The sequence below is a fragment of the Equus caballus genome, chromosome 2 (assembly GCF_041296265.1).
Source record: "Equus caballus isolate H_3958 breed thoroughbred chromosome 2, TB-T2T, whole genome shotgun sequence".
Lineage (NCBI taxonomy): Eukaryota > Metazoa > Chordata > Mammalia > Perissodactyla > Equidae > Equus > Equus caballus.
In genome coordinates, this window is record NC_091685.1 from 12,291,775 (window position 1) to 12,297,774 (window position 6,000).

Below are 6,000 nucleotides of genomic sequence, written 5' to 3' on the forward strand. Positions count from 1 at the left end.
ACTGAGTATTAACATTAAAAAAATTCTTGCTAATTTGATAAGTGAAAAATGAAATCTCATTTTTTTGATGCTGAGTAGTTTCTTGGAGGCCAGAACCGCATGAATCTACTAGGTCAACGATTCGAGTCAATCTGACTGGTGAATTCCTCTATTCATCGGAATGTCTCCTTCACAAAATTGGTGCGGTTTGGCCATTGCTGTGGGCCTCTGATGTTTTTACCTGCCTGGAATTCTTTCCTCCTTTTCGTTATAATCTCCCAGTTTTCATTTGGGGAACATGCAAACTCCATTTTGGTACATGTGGTTCAGGTGGGTCTGCCTCCCCCTTGAATTCCAGGGATGGGCACCGAGACCCTGGTCTGGGCAATCATCATAGTGATTAGTGATGGACATTTCACCCAAGTGGGGCCATGAGACCCTTTTGCTGGAACAATTGGGACAGAGGCTCTCTCTCTTGTTAGGAGGTTTAGGATAGGGAGATGAAGCTAAAGAATGTAGGCCTGGAGCTGGCTGATGGCTGTCTTTGCCACTCAAGAGGAGAGCCCACCTAAGACAGAAGTCAAGACTAGATAAGTGGTGCCAAGAAATGGAGACGATATATACCTGGAGACTTTGTTTGAGCTCCTGAATTCAGCTGCCTGGCTTCCTTTACATGAGGCAACAAACCCTGCCCCGCCCTCCCACCCACGCCCCCTTTAAAGCCAATTCGAACTAGGTTTCTGTTACATGCAACTGAAAAATTCTTATGGTTTCGCATGATGTTCAGAAAAGGAAAATGTGCCTGAACTGTTACAGAATCATAGATTCTGAAGGTTGAGAGATCTTCACCATCTTCTTCATTCATGTTTTATACACAAATCTCTGTGTATTTTAGTCAGATATCAGTCCAGTTTCTGCTTGCATAAATTCCAAGGATGGGGTACTCACTACCTTCAGAGATAATCTGTCCCACCATTGGAGAGTCAATGCTGAAGGAGAGGTTTTTTTCTCATGAACTCGGAGAACTATACTACCTCCCATGACTGAAACTAAGACAAAGAATGAGAAGAATCTAATCTGATGACCCAAGTATTTTGGCCAAATCCTTGGCTATCTAAAGGGAGAGGTCAAAGAGAGCGAGTTTAGAGTCAGGACAGAGCTAAGTGGTTTGAATAAGATAATGAGTGTTTTGTTTGTTTTTGCTTTTGAGAATTTGCGGGCCAGGAAGAGAGGGTTGGAGAGAAAGAAGGAGAAGAGAAAGGAAAGTCAAATAATATGGCATTGTAGCAGAAAGGCTTTTAAGAACAAGAATGGGAGGTCTTCTGTGGTTATGCTAAGTGCCCTCTGTCCCGTGAATCTTCAGGTGCAGGACAGGAATAACACAAGTAGGATGTGAGGCAATCCATAAGCTAAATTCAGATAGTGGAATCAGGGATTCAGAGGCAGAGGTGATTATGATAATGTCATTGCCCTGGGGATTTTCAATAATCTTTGGGAATATTTTTGGGAATCCTTGGGAATGAGGGTTTGACCCATCTTATCTGGTTCTTAAGGGGCAGAGAGTATCCTAGCTGACAACTGGATTCTACTCATATTAAGATGAAATCACCCTCCCGAAAGTTTCCCCTGTGATCAGAAGTATTTGCCCTTGGGGGCCATGACTATGCCCCACATGACTATAACTTTGTTATCTGACTTTGGAGTCAGAACTGGGTTTGAATCTGGGCTTTGCCTCTGACCAGCTATGTGATCATGGAATTCATAATCTAGTGGGAGGAGATTGAAAATGAACAAATAAATAAAATATGTAGCATGACAGATAGAGATAAGTGCTAGGGAGATAAAGCAGATAAGATGGAGATGGAGTCCCTGGGTGCTATTTGCCATTTTATATTGGGTGGACAGAGGAAGCCTCATTAGTAAGATGATATTTGAACAGAGACCTACAGGAAGAGAGGAAGCAGGCCCTGCCTATACTTGGGGGAAGATGTTTCAGGCAGAGGGTAGAGCAAGTATAAAGGCTCTGAGGTGGGAGCATGTGAGATGAGTTTAAAGACCAAGGAGGAGGCTAGTGGCTGAAGCAATGAATTTGCTGTCTCTTAGCCTCAGTTTCTCATCTAAAAAATGTAGGTAATAATAGTACCTATATCATAGAGCGTATGTGATGAGTAAATGTGATAATACTTAGCACAATGCCCAGGCCTTGTGAGCTATTGTTATTAAGATGACAGCTAAGTCTGGATCATTCTTTCTTTCTTTTTTTTTTTTGAGGAAGATTAGCCCTGAGCTAACATCTGCCACCAATCCTCCTCTTTTTGCTGAGGAGGACTGGCCCTGAGCTAACATCCATGCCCATCTTCCTCTACTTTATATGTGGGACGCCTAACACAGCATGGCTTGCCAAGCGGTGCCATGTCCGCTCCTGGGATCCAAACTGGCGAACCCTGGACCCCTGAAGCAGAACATGTGCACTTGACCGCTGGGCCACCAGGCCGGCCCCTGGACCATTCTTCATCCATAAGGATTTGTGGTTCTCCTTCCATCCCTGCTCTCTTCCTCTGATTCATGCTCTCGTTAGTTTATAATCACTCTGCTGTAGTTTCTTCATCAGTCACTAATGGTTACCAGCACCTACTATATGCCACACACTAGGTTATAGGACTTTCTTAAGATGCCAATGTCCCATGGGGGAGAGTACATCTGTACATTAATAGCCACCAGGAAAAGCAGAGCAGGCATAACAGAATAACTAGCAAAGTGCTCTGGGAGTTCAGAGGTGAACCCATGAAAGGCTTTCTGGAGTAGGTGGCATTTGGGCTGACCTTTGAGGAAAGGCTTTTCATGGATGGAGATGAGGTGGAGAGGGCATTCCAGAAGGAAGGAAAAGGTGTGAGCCTAGGCACAGAGGCTGGCATGCCCAAGTCACAGGTGGGGAAGGGGAAGCCGCCTCATACAAGCATAGTGTGTTGGAAGGTGAGAAGTGGGGAGAAGATTTTGAAAGAACTTGACTGTCAGGTTAGTGAGTTTGGATTTACCCTGTAAATTATAGCCATCAATCACTTTTAGGCAGGGAGTGATATTGTCACGATTGTGTTTGTGAACAATCTGTCTGGTTGCAGAGGAGGAGAGCTTAGAGGCAGCAGAGACATGGTGGGGTGAGGGGGGCACCAAGCAAGGAGGCTGTAACAGCTGCCCTGGTGAGTACCGATGAGGCCTTAGGAATGGAGATGGAGAGGAAGGATGATAGAGATGTAAGGAGAAACAGGATGCTCTAAATGCTCTCTAAGGATTGTCAGGGAACATGTAAGAATTGCCCAAATATGGCTACAATGAAACTGTGCTGTTAACTCTTCTGAAAGGGCTTTGGGCGATTGAGGTCAGCTATTTTCAGTCCCCTTCCACTGAAATACCTTTCAGAGAGAGGAGATGGACAAGAGTAACATGTGCCTGCCCTGGGCACCTTCCTGTTTTGGCATTTGATAACTGCACGAAGCTTCAGCAGCTTGGGGCACTGTAGCCATCCCTCTGTCCTTCAGGGATCAACTTTCTGAACAGAGATTTCTCCTGGCTCCCAGAGCAGCTTAAATTGAGAGATGGAGAATTGAGTTTTGGCCCCGGGAAGGTCAGGTTTAAAGCTCTGTAAACTTGGAGCAAATAATGCTACGATTCCCACATAATCTTTTCAAAAGGCTGTTTTGACTTTCTAAATGGTCTGTCTAGCTGAAGAAAGAAATTGAAGATCATCCAAAAGTTGATAATTTGGGGAAACCCTAGATCTGCCATGCTGCCAATCCTTTTAAAAGAAGAAAGCCGATCCAGACCCTGGGCTTCAGGATTTATGATCCTAGTTGGGTGAACCATAGCATCAACATCAGGAGGCTGGGGGGGCGGGGGGGGGGCTCTGGCCTTGAACATGAGTGACCACTCAGTCACCTCCTGTGGAGCATTCCCATCAACAGACAGCAGGGAGTCCTGTGGACTGACTTTTGCATGAAGGGAATTGGAGGGAGGGGGCCCAGTGGATGGTTATCACAATAGCCCAGCTGAGTGTTTTTCAGCTTCAAGCATTTTTACCCACATTAGCTAATTAACTGACAGTTTGTCCAAGTGGAGGTGAGGGATGGTAGGAGACAGGGAGCTCATGCCTGATCACGCTTCCAGGGTCTGGAGGGGACTGATAACGTGACTGCAGCACTAGGGCCAGAGTGTCTGAGTGTTTGGACAAGGGCTAATGGACAGGAGCTAATTGACAGGCTCTTGGGCCCGTGTGCATGATAGTCAGCTGGTTTGTCCGAGACAGTGTGATAAATGCCCCATTCAGTCCAGGGGCAGTCACGGTCAGAGAGACCCAGTCAGACCTCGTTACTGATCTGATGACAAGTGAACGGGGTATTAGCTGCTTCACCACAGATGTCTTCTCTGGAGAACTGTCTCTGTGTCTAGGAGACTGAATGAGATTCTTCACGGTCAAAGATGTCGAATATAATTTTTTTATAAACAGGAAATTTTCACATCAGAACCCAGCCAGTGATGAATTCCTATTATTCACTATTTGTCTTCTATAAGAAAAACCAGAAAGGACACGCACGTTTACAGAAATGAGCATGTTAGCACAGCTCATAGTAACTCAATGTAGGCATCTGTAATTCCACATTTTAAAATCCACTTTTAAAACTTTACATAAGTAAAATTTACCATTTTTTATGTCTATTTCTATGGGTTTAGACCAAGAGTCAGCAAACTTTTAACAATAAAGGGCTAGATGGTAAATATTTTAGGCTTTGTTGGCATACAGTCTCTCATAAATACTCAGCTCTGCCTTCAGAGTGCCAGAAAGTCCCCAGATAATAGACAAATGAATGAGCATGCATTTATGGACATTGAAATTCAAATTTATAGAATTTTCATGAAACATTCTTTTCCTTTTAATTTTTTTCTGCAATCATTAAAAATTCTAAAAACCATTCTTAGCATGTGGGCAATACAAAGACAGGTGGTGGGCTGAATTTAGCCCTTGGGCTATAGTTTTCTGACGTCTGGTTTAGACCAGGGTCTCTCAGCCTTGTCAATACTGGCATTTTGGGCTGGATAATTCTTTGCAGTGGGAGCTGTCCTGTTGCATTGTAGAATGTTTAGCAGCATCCCTGGCCTCTACCCAATAGATGCCCATAGCATCCCCTCTCTCTTTGAGTTGTGACAACCAAAAATGTCTCCAGACATTGCCAAATGCCCCCTAGGAAGCAGAATTGCCCCCAGTTGAGAACCACTGGTTTAGACAAATGCATGCAGTCATTTCACCACCACCACAATCAAGATACAGAACAGTTCTATTATCCAAAAAAAGGTCCCTCATGGGGCCAGCCCCGTGGCCTAGTGGTTAAGTTTGTGCGTTCCACTTCGGCAGCATGGGGTTCATGGGTTCAGATCCTGAGCACGGACCTACACACCACTTGGATTGGCACAGATGTTAGCTCAGGGCTAATCTTCTTTAGCAAAAAATAAATAAATAAATATAAAAAAATTAAAACAAAACAAAAAAAGTCCCTCATACTACCCCTTTGTAGTCAACACCTCACTCCAGCCCCATCCCTGGCAGTCACTGTTTGATGTTCCTATAATTTTGTCTTTTCCAGAACAACATGTAAATGGAATCATACAGCATGTAACCTTTTGAGTTTGGCTTCTTTTACTTAGCGTGATGCATTTGAGATTCATTCATGTTGTTGAGTGTATCAGCAATTCATTCCTTTTTATTGCTGAGTAGTATCCAATTACGTGGATATTCTACAGTTTATCCATTCACCAGTTAAAAGATATTTGTGTTCCTTCCAGGTTTTTGTGATTATAGATGAAGATGCTTTAAACATTTGTGTGCAAGTTTTTGTGTGAACATAAATCTTCATTTTTCTTGGGTAAATACCTAGGAGTGAGATTTATGGTTTATATGATAATTGTATGTTTAATTTTATAATAAACTGACAAGTTATTTTCCAAAGTGGCTGTACTGTTTTATTTATTTAT